Below are 19,038 nucleotides of genomic sequence, written 5' to 3'. Positions count from 1 at the left end.
ACTTTTTTCATATATTAAAAAATACCTTACTGTTACAAACAGTTAGATATTCAGTTGTGTAATACTTACTCTATATCTACTTCTGTTGGGTGTACCAAAAATTAAATACATATTTGAGTGTGGTATGAAAGGCACTATTTTATGCTATGAAAGATTACAAAGAAGAAACCTCCAAATTTCTATCCTTAGGGACTTTCAACATAACTGAGATAACAAGATACAAACATAGCTTTAAAGTTCACTGACAGTGCAGACAACTTATGTTAAGGGCCAGAAGAATGAAATGGGCCTTCAATGATACAGAAATTCTGGGAAAGAACACTTTGGTCTTGGGAGGTCAAGAAAGGCTTTTCAGTTTGGGTCCAATGTAAACTAGGTGTTAGATTACAAGTAGGACTCAGATATATGGAAAAAAGTTTGGTTGCCCTTTCTGAAGAGTGGGAAATCCTGAACAAAGGTATTTTCCCTAGGAATGAGGAAACTGTGTAGTCTGGGTGAAACAGAGGGTTCTTAGAGAAAACTAGGTGAAAATGAGGCTTGAAGGATTGATTATAGCCAGATCATGAAAGTTATTGGAAATATAAAACTAGATAATTTTAATTTTTGGCCTTGAATGATGAGTACCTAAGGATGGTAGTGAAGCAAGGACATGATATCATGAATTCAATAGGGACCAGACACTGACCACTATATTAAAGTGTCTTACTCCATTCTGGCTACTATAACAAAATAGCAGATTGAGTTGCTTATAAATAACAAAAAATATTCCTTAAAGTTCTAGAGGCTGGAAGTCTGAGATCAGGGTACCAGCACGGTAGAGTGAGGGTCCTGTTCCAGGTCATAGACTTCGTTTATCATCACATAGTGGAAGGGGCCTCATAAGCTCTCTGGGGCCTCTTTTATAAAGGCACTAATTCACCAAGTATAAAATGCTATTGGAATCCCCGAGTTTCATTTTAACCTCATGTAGTTTTAATTTTTTATACCAAACCCCAAAGATATGACCCTGAAATGCTGAGGGTAAGCTCATCTTTTTGTTCATTGACTCATATAATTAGTATAGGGATGTCATCTCAGAATCCATTCAATGATACACACTCCAAGCCTGCTTTTTACCAGGTTAGTTTTTATTTTTATGCTTTCAAATTATGAGCCTCTGTGTTTTTATATTTAAACATATGTACACATTACACTTAATATACAACAGTGTTGCAAATTAAGAATATTAAATATACCTAAATCAGAAGGTCCTGTGGGAAGACTGTACTTTTAAGTCATACATTACTATAATCACTGTTTTGGTTTTTTTTTAATAATGGGAAGGTGTTCTTAATAACAGGGTAGTTAAGAAAAAAAAACAAGAAAGTGTGGTAAACAGAAGAACAAATAAATATGTTCAAATTTTTAAAAGAAATCACGAGTGCAAGATTAGGAGACATATTATATATGGATTGGGGCAAGGTCTTTTTTAAACAGGAGGTCCCTTTGTACAGAATTATGCCAATTCCCTGAAAATCATGCAATTAATATTTTGTAGCTTAAAAATCTCCAGCAGCAAGCAGTGAGATAAGCCAAGCCACTCAGAAGAGGCAGCTCAGTAACAAAATCGCACACACCAGCTGTAAGAGGCTTCCCAGGCTTGGAAACCACTCCTTCCTTGTGGCACAGATTTTATGGAAAATAATATATATATACGGGATTGTGGCTAATTTAAAAAAATTAGTCTCATCTCTTTTTGTGCCATGAGTATAAGCCAAGGGAAAGAGAGTAAGGCCCAATACAAATTGATGGGATCTATATATTAGGTCAGTGCTCTACCTAAAGCCAGGAACACAGGCAGTGAGGACCTGGCCCCCCCAGACTGGAGTACAGGAGGGTATATGATGCAAATTAAGCTGGGCCCAAGCAGGACTCAGGGGCCAGCAATACGTGTTGCATCTCAGAAACTCTGTAAGCCTGTCCCCAGATATGGCAGGATCCATAAGTGCAGTCACACCTGCAAGGCAGCTCTTCACCTTAAATCCCCAGAGCCCAATTTCTTAAACTTGATCGCTCTTCAGAATCACCTGGGATGCTTTCCAAAAGTACAGATCCTTGGATCCCAATCTGGATGATTTTCATTGAGCATATCTGTGGTGGGCATGGCATCTATGCGTTATAAATTTTACAGGTAATGTGATGACCTGCCAGGTGTGAGAGCATACTGCCTTAAGCTTTTCCACCCCAGATTTGTTCTCTGGGCTTCCATATTTTTGGTTTCCTTTCTCGTAATGCCTGGAGGACCTCCATTTTCAGCTCCACTTTTCAGACCTTGGACCAATCCAGAAATGTAATTGTTACTTTCTCTCTTATACCAGCCACACAAGGCCAGGACTCTGCTTTTATTTTTTTCCTATGTCTCAAGGAGAAACACAAGCAGTAATGTGAGTATGTTGAAACATGAGTAGATGAATAACCGTGAAAGTTATTAAATTTGCTCCATGACTTAAAAGTCATGTCATGGAACAAATTTAATTCCAAGAACTATATAAAGAGTGGATGAAATGTCTGGTTGACAAGCAAGAACAAAGCAGTCAGATCCGCCTGAGGGGAGAGGCGTAGCGTCCAATACTCAGGCAGGATAAATAGGAGTTTTACAGGAAATGAGGAATACATAATAAATGCATAAATGAGTGAATGAGTGAATGAATGAATAAATAAATAAATAAAATGGAGCCAAGCAGTGTGCAGAGAATGTGATTAAAGTACAAAAAAACTTTTGATAACTAAATCAGCTTTTCAAGTCCCCAGTCAAAAAACGTTAATTCAAAAGACCTAAATCCTTCTGATTTACCCAGGTTGCTTCTCCCCACTGGCCTCTTCTCCCAGATCTGCCTCTGACGACCTCTCTGGTCACTGAACTCTGTACTTGGCTGCTGGTTGCTAATGAGGGTGAGACAGACAGGCCTGTTTCTTTATTTTCCAGACACAACTTTAGATCAGATTTTATTGAAGGGTTAGGAAAACTTAAAAAATGAATTACAACATAGGGGAAGGATAAACACTTAAAATTGTACTTTTATGTTAGTCTAATGGCAAAGCGCTCAAGAAATATAATCCTTCCCTGTGTGGGCTCTATGTGTTCACTCTGGGGGCTAAGCTTGCTCCATGATTAGGATGAAAGGGGGCTTTATTAATAGCTATCTGGACAATAGGGGTAAGTTAGAACACCTGGATGAAGTGGATGGAGGGCTTTCTGGAACATACATTTTAGTGCCAAGCCCTATTAGAACTCAGGTAGATGAGGGGTCAGTGTCTAGTTGAGCCATTCAAGACATTCATGAGAAAAAAGGGAACCAATTTTCTGCTAGGTGCTTTAACCTCTGCTATCTCAATCCCTCAAGAATTAAGTATTTTTATTGTTGACTCAGAATTCGTGATGTGTTTAAGTTAGATGGTTAGTAAGTTTTGTGTCCAGCAAAATCTAGCTAACCATCTAAATATGGCTAAATATCTTGGTGTTTAGCCAACAGCAAGATATGACTCCTGATAAAAGGTCTTGATACTACAGAAAAATCTCAGTTATTATAAATCTCACCCCAAGTATTCCAATTCAAAGAGAGGAAGTAACTGTGAGGAAATATGAGGAAGTAATAATTGATGAAATAATATATTGAAGAAGCCTAAAAACAGGGGCACAGTGAAGGAAGTATAATTTGCTGATTGCCACCCAATATCCATCTCCCTCTTGTTCTGCCCAAAGACTTTGGAGAATCGAGGCTGCCTCCATTCTCTGGCCTGGGACTTGGGAAGATTAGCTCCTTTCCAGCTATGGGAATGGACCCTGGTTAGTTAAAGCCAATCAGCGAATCCTATCTCCTGCTCTGTATGGTTTGAGGAATAGTCATAATATTCTATTCAGGCCAAAGAGAAAAGATAAATCCCAGGATTTGCTTGGGATCTTCCGGAAGAGAATTTCTCTCCATCTTTAGATCGTATAGTCTGGGGTCTGGAACCACAGCAGTCATTTTGCTCATGGAGCTGTTTGGGGACAAGGAGATTGGGACGGGAAAAAGGACACACAGAGCCTGAGGAAGACGTTGACACTGCAGAAGGCAGGATAAAGAGAGAGAGAAAATAGAATCTTAAAAACATGATTGGAGTGTCCAGATTAAGTCTCTTCTGAAGTCAGACCCACATTTGTACTTTTAGTCAGAAATCAATATAATCCCTTTGGTGTGTAAAGCAGGGCAGGCTGGATTTTCTGTCACTTGTGATCAAAGGGCCCTGACTGTTACAGAGGGTATGTGTGAATGTCGGATGAAGAGAAATTTTTTATATCTCTAAGCCCTCAAAGGTTATTTATAAGGGATAGTTCTTGCCAGGACAATTTGAGCCATTTTACTGAAAACTGTAGAGTAAGAGAGATTGTCTTCAAATGTCTAGGCTGCAGATTAAATGCTGTTCAAAGCCTTAGAGCCTAATTCATTCTTACCTCTTATTAAGATGTATTTGCAGGACAGCATCATGATATTTCTACTGAGGAAAAAACAGCAAGGTAGAGAAGAAAGAACGGTAAAGTGGGAGTCAAACTCTTCAGTATAAATTCCTACACTGATTTAGTTCCCATGTAGTTAATGTCTCTAATTGTCACTTTAATGATCTGTAAAATCTGTAAAGTTGACACAGTAATGCCTGTTTCATCTACTCATAAAGATTGCAGTAAAGAGTAAATACATGAAAATCCTTTGAGAATTGTGAATAAAATGCAAGCAGGCAGGTACGAAGAGAGTTTTGAAATGGCAATAAGAAACAACTTGGTTCAAAACCTTGGGCAAACAAAGGTAACTATCAGATGCTGGATTTCTCTGGATGGTGACTAGATACAGAAAGTTTCATCTGGACTCTGGTATTTGCTTAAAACCACCCTACACAATACATTTCGGAAGTAAGATTATTTCTGGAGTAATTATTATTGAATCATTTTCTTTCTCAACTGTGGGGAATGGTACTAGCCATCAAGGTTACAGAGAGAGGTAAAATATCCTCATTGGGAGAATAGTTGGGGATTCTTTGTACTATTTTTATAACTTTCTTATAAACCTGAAATTATTCCAAAATAAAAAAGGATAAAATTTAGAAAAATCACAGCTAGTTCCACAATCTGTGTTCTAATTGGTTAAAACAAATGCCCCTAGAGAATATTATAACTAAATTTGAAGAATGATAATAATATATAAATTTAAATATGCTAAAGGTAAAAAAAAGTATACCCTCACCAGGGGCTCGTAACACAGCTACAGAAACAGACAGAGGACAAGCTGATTTGAGCTGAAGTAGAGATAGTACCAAGTGCAATGGGAGCACTTTTAAAGTATATTGTTCATTTAGTAATTTTTTTCACTTGAAACAAAAAGAAATCCCCAAATATCACTCTGAGAATCCTGTTGGGATGGTCCAGGAGAGAACCTATGGCTTTCCTTCATTAGCATCAGCTATGAAATGTATTCATGGTGACGATTAGGAAGTAACTCAGGCCATTACCAGCAGCCGGGAAGCTGACGCGCTGGTTAATGCTGACACAGACCAGCTAACTTGTACAAGAGAAAGTCAGAGTCTTTCCCTATATGTTGCTGCCACCTCGTGGTTAAATCTTTCTGTGACACACCAAGACAAGACGGATCTAAGCACTCTCAACTTACTTTTCAGTTTTATGTTTCTGTGAGCATAATAAGTGCTCGATAAGATAACGCGGAATGAATAAATTTTTTGGATAACTCTTCCACATTAGTCATATATCTGGGTTCTGTGGAAGATGCATAAATCCTGTTTCTTAAAAAGCTTGCATACTACTGATTCACAAAATTGAAAATAGTACAATATAATGAGTGAGATGAGGATTCTTATACTTCCGCTCTTACTTCGCTTCTTTTGATAACAGCACAAACAGAAATAACTACCATTTGAAGGATGTCTTCATTGTGGCAGGTTTTGTGCTTTCAATAAACTACATTTATAACCCTCATATCATGACTTTATGAGACATTATTATTATTATATGCTTAACTATGACAAAACTGAGTCTCAGTGAAGTTATAGAACTTGCTCAAGATCACACAATTAGTGACTGATTAAGGCAGGATGCCAACTCAGGTAGCTAACTCCAAATTTGTTATATTTTGAACAAGACTGTACTGATACAATGAGAATATGTTTTTTTAAACAATGCAGAGTTTGCAGATGCATATGAATGTTATTGCTTTCAAAGTAGTCACCATTGAAAGTTATCTCCTTTACTTATTCTTCCATTGCCTTAGTTAACGTCTTGAAATTTTTTTTTTAAATTAATTGACTTTAGAACCAATTTCAGTACATTTAGTAATCCCTATTTGAGTCTATCCTTTTTTAAAGATTATTATCTTTCTTATTTCTTATTCCCCCATTTATTCATTTATTTATTTATTTACTTGCACTGGGACTTAGCTGTGGCAGGCGGGCTCCTTAGTTGCGGCATGTGAGCTCCTTAGTTGCGGCATGTGAGCTCCTTAGTTGTGGCATCTTAGTTGCGGCACGCATGTGTGATCTAGTTCCCTGACGAGGGATCAAACCTGGGCCCCCTGCACTGGGAGCGTGGAGTCTTATCCACTGTGCCACCAGGGAAGTCCCTGACTCTAACTTATTTTTTTTTTAACATCTTTATTGGAGTATAATTGCTTTACAATGATGTGTTAGTTTCTGCTTTATAACAAAGTGAATCAGTTATACATATACATATGTTCCCATATCTCTTCCCTCTTGCGTCTCCCTCCCTCCCACCCTCCCTATCCCACCCCTCTAGGTGGTCACAAACCACCGAGCTGATCTCCCTGTGCTATGCGGCTGCTTCCCACTAGCTATCTATTTTACGTTTGGTAGTGTATATATGTCCATGCCACTCTCTCACTTTGTCACAGCTTACCTTCCCCCTCCCCATATCCTCAAGTCCGTTCTCTAGTAGAAGTCTAGTTTCACATGCTTTGCTTTTTTTCTGAAAAAGTGTGAATGAGAATGAAGAGGACCCTAAAATAAATATTACTGGCAATGTCACTGATATTCTCAACAAGTTTCCCCAAAACTGCTCCAGCCTCTTCAAAGGAGTAGATGGCAAAATCTCTTCAAAAACATCCTAGGGGGAAAAGGGATTCAAGCAGTAGACTGGAAACTACTAAGAAAACCAGAAAACAAAGAGCTCTTATTGCTTGTAAATAAAAATTATTTTACCTTAAATAACTTGTGGGTCAATTATATAATAAAGCAAACGTTTCACATTTTCCAAAAATAATGATATGATGGTATATAGGAAAGTCTGTAGGCTGCAGTTAAAGTATAGCTCAGAAAAAATTATAGCATTATTAAGAAAAAATTAAAAAAAATAAATTAAGCATATAAATTCAGAAGTAGAAAAGGAAAAACAAGCCATTACAGGAAAACAAAAGGCAAAACTGATAGATAAAAGCAAAAATCAACTAGAAAACAGAGTAAAACTAATAAATACAAAGAAAGATGGTTCTGTAAGAAAATAAATCACCATCTAAATCTAGTAAAAAAAACAAAACAAAACACACAGATGAAAAGTTACCTAAAGAATTAAAAAATGGAAAATAACCACAGAAAAAGAGAAAAATGTAGATACATAGAAGACAACTTTGTTTTCTATGCAAATAAATTAGAAAATATGAATGAAATGGAAAATATTTTTAAAATATGTAATATATACTCAAATGACTACAGAAAACATAGGAACTAAAAACATACTGATTTTCAAAGAGGAAATAGCAGAAGTTATTAAAATCCTCTCCTCCCAAAATGACCAGCCCTCAGTGGTCCTTTAAAGTACAAACTTCTATTCTTTGTTTTTTAGGTCAATATTATTGAGTTATAACTTACTTACAATAAAATCCAGCTACTTTAATTAAATTGATCAATGAGTTTGGAAAAATGTATACACCGATGTAACTACCATCACAATCAAGACAGAGAATGTTTCCTTACACAAAGAAGTCTCCCTGCCCCTTTGCTGGCTATCCCTCTTCCTTAATCCAGATAATTAGTGACCTGATTTCTATTAATATCAAGCTTTGTTTTATATAGAACATATCAATGGAATCATACAGTGTGTATTATTATACATCTGCCTTCTTTCATTTAGTGAAATATTTTGAGTCATCCGTGTTAATACCTGTATTGGTGGACTGTTTCTTTTTATTGATAAGTAGAATTCCAATGCATGTATGCACCGTAATTTGCTTATTCATCCACCTGTTGATATATATTTGAAGTTATTATTAACAAAATTGCTGTGAACATTTCTGTTCAAGACCAAGTATGGACATCTATTTTTATTTATCTGGGATAAATACCTAGTAGTAAAATTGCTGGATTTTATGATTATTCTCAAAATGTTTAATTGTATGAGAAATATCCAAAAAGTATCCCGAGTATTACTACCACTTTATACTTCCACCAGCAGTGTTTAAGTGACAGTTTTCCACAAGATCCCCTACACATGGTATTTTCAGTCTTCTTGACTACAGCCATTCTAGAGGCTATCTAGAGGCTATATAATATCTATTACAGTCTCATCTTGATATTTTCCTGGTGACTAATGATGTTGAGCATCTTTCAACATGCATTTTAGCCATTCAAGACCGTCTTTAGTAAAGTGTTAATTCAAATCTTTTGACCATTTTTATTTGCTTTATCTTGTTATTAATTTATGAGTTTTATCTATTAAGGGTCCTACTTCCTTGTCATATATATACATTGCAAATAAATTAATTCAGAATGAGATTTGCATTTCATTTTCTAATGGTGTCCAAACAAAGGAATGAAGAGCAACAGAAATATGTGGGAAATGTAACCTACTTGTTCTTAATTATTAAATTCCTTAAAAACTTTTATTCCTTAAAAATTGGTTGTATACGAAAGCAGTGGGGATGAAATGAAAGTATATTTTTACAGAGGTCCCAAATTATATGTGCATTAGAATAACATTATTTGAAAAAAGACTTAATAAAGTTGAAAATACATATTGTAAATGCTTAATATTTTAAGGTAGATGAGTTAGTTAACAACACAGTATTGGAGATAAAATGGAACACTAAGAATACTAGTTAATCAAAAAAAGACAATAAAATTGAAGAAAAAAATAAAATGGCAGTTTATATATCAAGATGGTACATTAAATCTAACTCTATCAATAACATTAATTTAAATAAACTAAATACTCCAATTAAAAGTCAGACTTTCAGACTATCAGACTGAATAAAAATGTGAGTCCAACTATATGCTGTCTTTAAGAAATTCACTTTTAATTTAATGAAACAAATAAGTTTAAAGTTAAAAAAATAGGAAAAAATGCATTATACAAACACAAATAATAAAACAGCTGTAGCTTACATATTTTTCTATTTCTCTTTTCATATCAGGGTTTTTTTGTTTCTTTTATTTTGAAGCCCTTCTATATGATAATGAGAGCATAGTGTATCAAAATGTGTTAGAAACAGTTAAATTTATATTAGAAAATAAATAATAATTATAAAATTAATAATCTTAGGTCTCCATCTTAACAAGCTAGAAAAATAAATGTTGATTAAACCCAAGTAAGTAGAAACATACAAAGTAATAAATAGATATAAATAAAATTTAAAATGGACAAACAATAAGTAATCCATGAAGCCAAAAGCTGTTTTACTGAAATGGTCAATAAAATTGATAAACTTCTAGCTAAACTGATCAAGATAAAAGAGAGAAGGTACAAATGACCAATATCAGGAATCAGATTTCAGTACTATAGTTCTCATAGAAATGAAAAGGGCAATTAGGGAGTATTATAGAAAAAAATTGTGCCAATAAACCTGAAAACTCAAATGAAATGGACAAATTCCATTAAAGATAAACATTACCAAAATTGATACAAGAAGAAAAAGAAAATTTCAGTAGTCCTATAACTACTAAAGAAATTGAATTTATAATCTATACATGTATCTATTCTCAGAGTATTAGGTGACTCACATGATATCACTGATGAATTCCATCAAAACGTTCAAAGAAGAAATAAGACCAACCCTACACAAACTCCTTCAGAAAATAGATGAGACAAATACTTCTAGATTCACTTTATGAGAACAGAATACTTTTGATCTAAAGTCAGACAAAGGTATCACAGGAAACGAAAGCTCAGTGTGACCTCTCTCAAGAACACAAATACAAAAATAATTTTTTTAACTATTAACAATCTAATCCAGCTACGTTTAAAAAGAATAATATATCATGACTAACCATAGTTTATTCTAAGAAGGCAATGTTGGTTTACCACAAATATCAGTGTAATTTATCACATTAACAGAATGAAGAAGAAAACACATGTGATTTTCTCAATAGATGAAGAAAAATAATATTTGAAAAAATTCAACAACCATGATTAAGGACATTTATGAAAAACTTCTGGATAACATTATACTTAAAATATGGAATAAGCCAAGAATATCTACTCACTACATTTATCTAGAAGTTTTAACCAGTGCAATAAGGCAAGAAATAAAAGGCTAACAGTTTGGAAAGGAAGAAGTAAAATTGTCTTTATTTATAGAAGACAAAATAATTTAAGTAGAAAATCTTCAATAATCTGCAGTAAAAGTATTACAACTAAAGAGGAGTGTAGCAAACAGGTGAATATACAAAATTTATTGTATATTTACATATTATCAACAAATAATTTAAATGAAATTTTAAAAATACCATAAACCATGGCAACAAAAATCATGAAATAATTGGGACAAAATTTTTTAAATATGTACAAAATTGATACATTGACTATTATAAAATATTGCTAAGAGAAATTAAAGGGAGCTAAATGAATTGAGAAATAAACCATGTTTATGTATTGGAAGACTCAAAATTGTTCAGGTATCGATTCTCATGACATACAATAAAACTTAAGGATTAGATACTGTTGTTAACAACAGACTTTTATTAAACACCCAACAGGAAATTGTCACTATTTGACCCGTCTGGCTTCTCCCTGAAAAATAATAATAAAGAAAAATACAGTCTCAAAGACATGTGGGGACCAAAAATCATACCAAAGTATGCACAACTGGAGTCCCAGAAGAAAAGGAGAAAGAATTGGGTAGAAAAAATAGTTGAAGAAATAATGGCCAAAAAATTTCCCAAGCTTAAGGAAAATCATTTATCTAACATCTGAGAAACTCAACAAATATTAACTGGAATTAATTCATAGAGTTTCAACCTAGAAACATCATGGTTAAACTGTCAAAAGTCAAGAAAAAGAGTGGATGTTGACAACATCAACAGTCACTTTTGACTCATCATATACTAGGGAATCCTCATAAGATTAACAGAATATTTATCATCAGAAACTATTGAGGCCAGAAGACAGTGGAATGATCTATTGAAAGTGCTGAAAGAAATAGACTGTTAACCAAGAATTCTATGTCTAACAAAACTATCCTCCAAAATAAGATGGTGAAATTAAAACATTTGTAGACAACAAAAATTGAGAGACTCTTTTGCTAAGACACCTGCACTACAAGGTGCTTAAAAGAGTACTTTAGGCTGAAATTAAAGGACACTAGAAGATTTGATTGACTGAAGAAATAAAAAACAGCAATAAAATGAAATCCATTTACTCTTTTATATGAGTGTATTTTTGTTTGTAACACTTTTCTTCTCCTATCTGATTTAAAACAAATGTACAAAGAAAAATATAAGACTATGTTGATCCACTTTCATTCATGATAAAAACTCTCAACAAAGTGGGTATGAGAGAATGGACATCAACATAATAAAGGCCATATATGGCAAGCCCATAATTAAATTATGCTCTATGGTGAAAAGGTGTAGGTTTTCCCCTCTAAGATCAGAACAAGCCGAGGATACCCACTCTCACCACTTTTACTCAACTTAGTACTGGAAGTCCTAGCCAAGGAAAGAAAAAGAAATGAGGCATCCTAACCCTAAAAAGGATGAAGTAAAACTGTCATTATTTGCAGATGACATGATATTATATATAGAGAAAATCATAAAGACACCAGAAAACTGTTAGAATTAACACACAAATTCAGTAAACTTGCAGAAAACAAAATCAGTATACAAAAATCAGTTGTGTTTCTATACAGTAATAATAATGACAAGAAAGAAAAATTGAGGAAAAAAAATACCATTTACAACTGCATCAAAAAGAATAAAATATCTAGGAAAAAATTTAAGCAAAAAGGTGAAAGACTTGTACACTGAAAATTGTGACACTAGTGAAAGAAATTAGAAGACACGAATAAATAGAAAGATATTCCATGCCCATACATTGGAAGAATTAATATTGTTAAAATGTCCACAGTACCAAAAGCTATCTACAGATTCAACACAACCCCTATCAAAATTCCAATGGCATTTTTCACAGAAATAGAACAAACAATCCTGAATTTGTGTGGAACCACAAAAGACCCCAAACAGCTAAAGCAATTTTCAGAAAGAAGAATAAAGCTGCAGGCATTATACTTCTTGATTTCAAACTATATTACAAAACTACAGTAATCAAGAGTATGGTATTGGCATGAAAACATAGATTAATAGAACAAAATAGAGAGCCTAGAAATAAACCCACACAGATATGTTCAATTAATTAATGACAAAGAAGGAAAGAATATATACAATGGAGGAAGAACAATCTCACCAATAAATAGTATTGGAGAAACTGGACAGCCACATGCAAAAGAATGAAGCTGAACCACTATCCTACACCAGACACAAAAATTAACTCAAAATGGATTAAGGACTTGCCTATAAGACCTAAAACCATAAAAGTTTTAAAAGGAAATATAGGTGGTAAACTACTTGACACGGGTCTTGGTGATGAGTTTTTGAATCTAATACCAAAAGCAAAAGCAACCAAAGCAAAAATCAACAAGTGAGACTAAATAAAACTAAAAAGATTCTGCAAAGCAAGGGAAACTATTCACAAAATGAAAAAGGCAACCTACAGAATGATTATTCTGCACTTTGAAATAGTGAACATTATAGCATGTGTAGTATCTCTCAGTAAAGCTATTTATTAAAAAAAAAAAAAAAATCTACTAGGACTTCAGCTTCAAGCCAAGATGGAGTAGCATTAACCCTCCTAGCAGACACAAATAAACAACTGGAAAAAATTCATTAAGTAACAGTTTTCAAGAATTTGGACGTTTAGCAATTCAAAGACAGTGATACCAGAATGATGAGAAACACAGAGGTAAGCCTTACATTTGCTCCAGCCTAGAAAGATTTTCCATGACAAAGCACAAGAAGGCAGACTCAATGTGTAGTTTCCCTGATTTATGAAGATGGGGATGGGAACCTGAGGTAAGTTTTTAGGGCAGAATATTTATCCTACAGAAATGAAAGCATATGTCCATACAACAACTTACACATAATGTTCGTAACAGTTTCATTTGTAACAATCAAAAATTAGAAACAATTCAAATGTCCATCAACAGATGAATAAATAAATATATTGGGATATATACATACAATGAAATACTACTCAGCTCTAAGGAAATGAATTATTGATACGTATAAGCAACAAGGATAGAGCTCAAGAAAATTATGCTAAGATTTTTGCCTTTGGTGTCAAGCTTGGTAATTTTTTGTTTCTTGATCTAGTTGCTGATTATAAGGATATATTCAATTTATGAAAATTCATGTGATATGTACACTTTTCTAAATGTATATTATATTTCAATAAAACAATCTTACGAATCAATGACTTCTCTATATTTTGGCAAACGCCAGTTTAAAAACCATATGAAGACATCATTTAAAACAGAAAAATTACCTTGGAATAAATTTCGTAAATTTATCTTCACGTGAAGATATTTGCAGACTTTGTTATAAAATATAAATGAATATGTAAATCAATTGAGTCATGCTATATTCCTAGATGGAAATACTGGGTATCATAAAACGTAAATTTTTTTCAAGTTATCTGATTGATTTAAATCTACTCTAATGAAAGTTGGAACTCTACTTAATTATTTCAAAACATATCATGTGACCCTATGGTTCCTTTGGAAACAAAAAATAAGATAGAAATGTTGAGACGAAATGTTTTTCAGAAAGAAAATACATGAGCAAGAACTTCCCCTACTTACTATTTGTCATTGTTTTTGCATCCCGGCAACAGAACCCCTTCCTATGCTTAGGGACTCCTTTTCCTGAAGAAGCTAAGGCTGCCTCCTTAGAAGACTTGTAAATGTAAAGTATTTGTATTCCCAGCCTCCATAGCTCAAGTTGTGGTCACACAGTTTATGCCATGCCAATCAGACACACCATCCCTCACACCCTTTCCAATCACACCCTTAGTGATTGGAAATTCACGTTGTGTTGATAGGTAGTAGCAGAGGCAGCAGCTACTTCTAGTTTCCAAGAGCTGCAGCGACAGCATTCCAGTGGCATTAGTGTCCAGTTTTAGTCATATGTACTACCTACGTCCCAGCAGCAGCAGAAGAGTACTGGGTAGGATTTGAGGCATTCTTTTCTGTGTAACCTCTACACCTATTTGTCTGGCACCTTAAGAGATTCTGTCAGTTACCACCATCCTTTTAATAATCCTTTCCTACTTATATAAACCATCATCCTTTTGCTTATAGCAATGTTTTGTTGGACTCCTAACATTATAAGTTAGACTCTCATGTTTACAACTGAACTAATGCAATTGACAACAATTCCACCAAGAAAGTTTGTGAAATTTAGGATGTATTACTGGCCTAGTTGGTGCTGAGAGCAGTGAAAAATCCTGGTGCAATTAAGGGCTGGAACTCTGGCAGCTAGAGGCATGCATGGGCTGTCTGGGATCACATGTAATAAAAGGTGCATTACAGGCAAAGCTTGGAAGTCTGAGTGGTCTGTGCATGGAAGAATATGTAGGGCATGAGAATTTCAAGGGATTGGAGGTGAACTGGTGGCTCCTAATAGTGATTGACAACTTAAAGATAGGGAGAAACAACTTAAAAGTCCAGAATTCTCAGCTCAGGGCATAGATTGAAAAGCAGAGAATTTTCCTAATAGTAGCATAGCTATAATCTCTTACCTCTTGCACCCCAAAGCTGACACAGCTAAAGAAATAAACTTTGCAAGTTTCCGTAACACAATAGATTATATCTACATTAAATCATTTTCTATTACTATGTCCTTCAAAATTTTTTCTAAAACATTTCTTGGTATGTTTTATTCATGATGTTTTCATTTTTCTTGATATTGTAAGTGGAATATTTCCCATTCACATTATAACTTGTTATTGCTCTAAAGAGAACATCTAATAATTTTCATATGTAAATATTATAATCATGCACTTAAAATCTCTTGGTTCTAAATAGTTGTCAAAGTAATTTATTCATTTTCCTGGTTGGTGCATCATGTACATATAATAATAATTCTTTGTCCTCTTTTCCATTATTTATATATTATTTTCCCTAAAAAACATATTGCCTGTTTATTCTAGTATTATACATCTTTTGATTCCAAGTGTCCTAAAATATTTTTCATTGGTGAACAGATGTTGAGTTTCTTTTTTCAAATAGCTTTCCAGCATTGTTTGAGAGTATCATATTTTTCTTCCATTCGGCCTATATATGTGATAAAATATGTTAATTGACTTTCTATCAATGTTCTTTTTTGGTGGGAGTCACAATCTTATTAACAGCAAGTCTCCTTCTCAGGGAATGAAACAGACTGATTTAGAAAGATTTCAGGAACTGACTTGAGTCCACACCTCCAGGTCCTTAGAACTTCCTAGTGCTGACTTGTCAGGAAACAGAGTAGGAGAAATGATGTTTTCCTGTTTTTGCTTCAACCTGTTTCAGGGCCAGAAAGCCCATGAGCCAGGGTGCGAAATGAAAGAGAAAAATAATAGCAATTTAAGAGGAGAAACACCACCAACTTCTATGGAGGGGTAGATTTTTATTGTTCCTTCACCAAATAGGATCAACGATGATTTATAAAATCATCAAACGAAAGGTGAAATGTCCTCTTTAAGGAACAAAGCCCAGATAGATATGGTAAGAGGTAACATGGTAGTAGTTGATCCTACCTTATCTATCTGGGGCTTGTTCCTTAAAAATGACATTTCACCCTTCGTTTTAGTCTTATTCCACCTCTTGTATGTGAAAAGCTAGATTTCCAACATAACATATCCCACTTCTTGGAACAGCTGATGCCCCATGACTTGTGCCGTCTGTTTTGGGCAGCATCGACCTACCAGGCAGAGTTCCTTACGCATGACTACCTGACAGTAAGAAATACTTCACAGAACTATATGCATTCACGTTTGAAGATATTATACCAATTCTTAACATCACCAATCTACATATGAAAAATGAATTCTCTGCTTAGAGTAAAGGTCAAAACTTAAACACATTTCAAAGTATAAGTTGTGCACTTATACCATAAATACGTTGTATTCTTCCAATATTTTGACACGGTCAAAATAATATATAGGTGGGAGCAGAGTGGATTAAGTTTTTCCTCATATCCTCCTCTAAGAGAGAAGAAAAAATGAATGGTTTTTAGTGCCAAATATTCTTTGTGTCTTCACAAACATTCTTTCATTGACTAAGGAGGAAAGTCAGGGTCTAGCAGCAGAGCTGTTGACCCCAGCTCTTGGTCCTTCTGCATACCACACAGGCTCACAAAGCTGGGTTCCGTGCATTCAGTCCTGCCACCAAACTTGTATAAGGACCTCATCAACCTCTGATCCTTTTGTCTGTCCAAAGTCTTGCTTTCTTCTAGACTCAGCTCATCTCACTTTGTCCTTTTTCTGACTCCTGCAAAATATACTGGCCTCCCTTTCCTCTGAACAGCAATAAAATTCAGACAACTTTATCACATGAATTTCAACGCTCATATATATTTTAGTGTTATTCAATTAGTTATGATACAGTAGTTTATAGTTTTCAAAAGTTTTGTCAATTAGATTATACCTCAACCAGTTTCTTTATCCTGACCAAATCCAACATCAAGTTGAGTTTCTGATACTCAAGTGTGTGTGATTAGAATTGTTTATAGATTCATAAAGTCTCCAAAGCATGAGGATAGATATGAACCTTGAAAGTTCATCTTTTCTACTTTACTGCCTTTGTGCACATGTTGATGATTGAAGTGAAAAAAAAAGTTTTATTACAGAACAATAGAAAAATTAAAATTGTAGGAACCTATAAGGCAATTAACTAAATATTTTGAAACAGTTTTTAAAATTGGAGCTTAAATAAATAATAATGATAATTAGTACTATGATTTTATAACTGTGTTCTCTGGAGCTCTGGGATTCTCTAAGGTGTATCAAAGACTTTGGGGGTGGGGTGAGGATAAAAAGAAAAGAAGACTAAACAGGTAAAAGTCAGCCTCTTCAACACAGCCTAAGCCAGAATAGTCCCACTCCCATTTATTTGACATTTTGAAGTTGTATGGAATATGTCTTTTATAAAAAGAGGATCAGAGGATCAAACCAATAGATAACTTTAAAAACCAGTCATTTGCTTAAGTGCTTATCTTTTAAGAATAAAGAAATTATAGGTCAACTAGGACAAGTAACTATCTGACCTCACCCAGCTTGATAGTGGCTGACTTGAGACAAGAGAAAGATTCAGGAAACATTTATGAAGAACCGATTGTCTGCTCAGTACCTCCATAAGCCCTCATGTATCCACAAGGCAGCTTTCAGTGTAGGGACAGAAAGCTTTGTCCCAACAACCTGCTGAGTGATTAGATTATTAAGAAAAAAATTTATTGTGGCTATACTTTGCCATTCAGAAGAGATACTAATATTATTTTTCAATATAGTGAAGACTGAGGAGAGACCTTCAAGATGGTGGAAGAGTAAGATGTGGAGATCACCTTCCTCCCCACAAATACATCAGAAATACATCCACATGTGGAACTCCTAAAGAACACCTACTGAACGCTGGCAGGAGACCTCAGACTTCCCAAAAGGCAAGAAACTCCCCACGTACCTGGGGAGGGCAAAAGAAAAAGGAAAAGCAGAGACAAAAGAATAGGGACGGGACCTGCCCCAGTGGGAGGGAGCCGTGAAGGAGGAAAGGTTTCCACACACTAGGAGCCCCTTCGCGGGCGGAGACTGCGGGTGGCGGAGGGGGGAAGCTTCGGAGCCACGGAGGAGAGCGCAGCCACAGGGGTGCGGAGGGCAAAGCGGACAGATTCCCGCACAGAGGCTCGGCGCCGAGCAGCACTCACCAGCCCGAGAGGCTTGTCTGCTCCCCCGCCGGGGCGGGCGGGGCTGGGAGCTGAGGCTCGGGCTTCGGTCGGATCGCAGGGAGAGGCCTGGGGTTGGCTGTGTGAACACAGCCTGAAGGGGCTAGTGCGCCACAGCTAGCCGGGAGGGAGTCCGGGAAAAGGTCTGCAGCTGCCGAAGAGGCAAGAGACTTTTTCTTGCCTCTTTGTTTCCTGGTGCGCGAGGAGAGGGGATTCAGAGCGCCGCCTAAACGAGCTCCAGAGACGGGCGCGAGCCGCAGCTCTCAGCGCGGACCCCAGAGACGGACATGAGACGCTAAGGCTGCTGCTGCCACCACCAAGAAGCCTGTGTGCGAGCACAGGTCACTCTCCACACCACCCCTCCCGGGAGCCGGTGCAGCCCGCCACTGCCAGCCTCCCGTGAGCCGGGGACAACTTACCCGGGAGAACGCACGGCGCGCCTCAGGCTGCTGCAACGTCACGCTGGCCTCTGCCACCGCAGGCTCACCCCGCCTCCTCCGTACCGCTCCCTCCCCCAAGCCTGAGTGAGCCAGGGCCCCCGCAGCAGCTGCTCCTTTAACCCCGTTCTGCCTGGGTGGGAACAGACGCCCTCAGGCGACCTACACGCAGAGGCGGGGCCAAATTCAAAGCTGAAACCCGGAAGCTGTGTGAACAAGGAAGAGAAAGGGAAATCTCTCCCAGCAGCCTCAGGAGCAGTGGATTAAATCTCCACAATCAACTTGATGTACCCTGCATCTGTGGAATCCCTGAATTGACAAT

General features: G+C 36.1%; 1 protein-coding gene across 2 annotated transcripts in view; it reads right to left on the bottom strand.

Moving 5' to 3' along the window:
- The window catches only part of ADAM28 (ADAM metallopeptidase domain 28), a 207,318-nt gene that overhangs the window by 89,291 nt on the left and 98,989 nt on the right, over nucleotides 1-19,038 (bottom strand). The window lies entirely within an intron of this gene.

Source organism: Eschrichtius robustus, chromosome 10 (assembly GCF_028021215.1).
Source record: "Eschrichtius robustus isolate mEscRob2 chromosome 10, mEscRob2.pri, whole genome shotgun sequence".
Taxonomy (NCBI): Eukaryota; Metazoa; Chordata; class Mammalia; order Artiodactyla; family Eschrichtiidae; genus Eschrichtius; species Eschrichtius robustus.
This window is presented reverse-complemented; position numbering and strand designations above follow the sequence as displayed.